Here is a 1480-nt window from a genome sequence, read left to right on the forward strand (position 1 = left end):
GGGTCTCTATGAGTTGGAACTAACTTGACTGCACGTAACAACAACTACATCCTCTTTACTGAACTGACTTCACTGAGGAGAGGGAAACGAACTCACGCCCTTTTTAGTTTGTTTTTTAGTGAATCAAATCAAAGTTTAATTGTAATTCTAGATCTAATCAGAAAGTTATGTAAGCAAATTTTCAAAGGATGATATTTGATCTAAACTTTTACCTCCGCCTGATTAATTTGGTTTCTGATTTTCGAAAAATTATACTTTTGACTTTATTAAATCAAAGTTTAAAATATTTATAATTATTTTTTTTAACAAAACAAATCCCTAAAAGCAAAAAGTTACAAAGTTACACGGCTGCTTCAAGGTTTTTGTTTTTTTTTTGTTTTTTTTTAATTATTGATGTCTTAGTTTGATTTAAATTTCCAGATTTCCTGGATGGTTTTGCTTATGGACTTATTTTTTTGAAATGCAGTGGGGATTCTGTGCTTTAATTTTCTTTCTAGACAGTTGGCATTGTGCTAAGGTGATGTTGCCAGTGAGAATTATCTGGACCTATTCTTGTTGGCACCAATTCCAGGACACTTGGACAAGAGTCAAGAAGAAGAATGCATGATGACTACATCTTCTCCCTGTATTTTCCCATGTATCTTTCTAACTCTCTCCAAACTCCAGTGTAAAAGGAAGAGTAGAATGGTTGATATGATAATAGGTTAATTATAATTTAGAAAAGATTTGACTTAAATAAAAGTAAAATGATATACGATAACAATGCAAAGAAAGGTTAAGGCATAACTGTTATAAAAATACAAAGGTTTAATATTAAATATTATTGGAGACAAACTCTACTAAGTAATTCCTGGCTCGATGGCCCTCTATATTATATAGTGGAGTCCTGGTGTGGCGTTGGATTGCAAGGTAGGCTTGAACTGCAAAGTTGGTGGCTCAAGCCTACCAGCTGCTCCTCAGAAACACTATGCAGGGTTGTTAGGAGTCAGAATCGACTCGACTGCACTTAACAACAACAGTATATTATATAGCAGGTGTTGGATTTCTAGCCCCAGAGTTGATGGTTTAAACCCACCAAGCATTCCGAGGGAGAAGAATGAGGTTGTCTTCTGACTCATAAGGACCCTCTAAGGACAAAATAGAACTTCTTCATATGGTTTCTGCGGCTGTAAGTCTTTATAGAAGCAGAGTGCTTCATATTTCTCTCTCGGAATTGCTGGTAGGTTTGAACTGTGGTCAGTGCCCAAGGCTTAACTCACTGTACCACATTATATTTTTACCACTTAAATTTCTTATTTCTTGAATTGACTGTATCTTGATTATATCTTATATGTATCTTGATTATATCTTACATGTATCTTGATTATATCAGGATTGTATCAAGATTGACATCGAAATTTAAAGAGACAGTATAGACATAAAACCAAACAGCCACCACTCGTCTGTCTGTCGTGCTGTGGTGGTCTGAGTTGCTGTGATT

The sequence above is a fragment of the Chrysochloris asiatica genome, unplaced genomic scaffold, assembly GCF_000296735.1.
Source record: "Chrysochloris asiatica unplaced genomic scaffold, ChrAsi1.0 scaffold00017, whole genome shotgun sequence".
NCBI lineage: Eukaryota > Metazoa > Chordata > Mammalia > Afrosoricida > Chrysochloridae > Chrysochloris > Chrysochloris asiatica.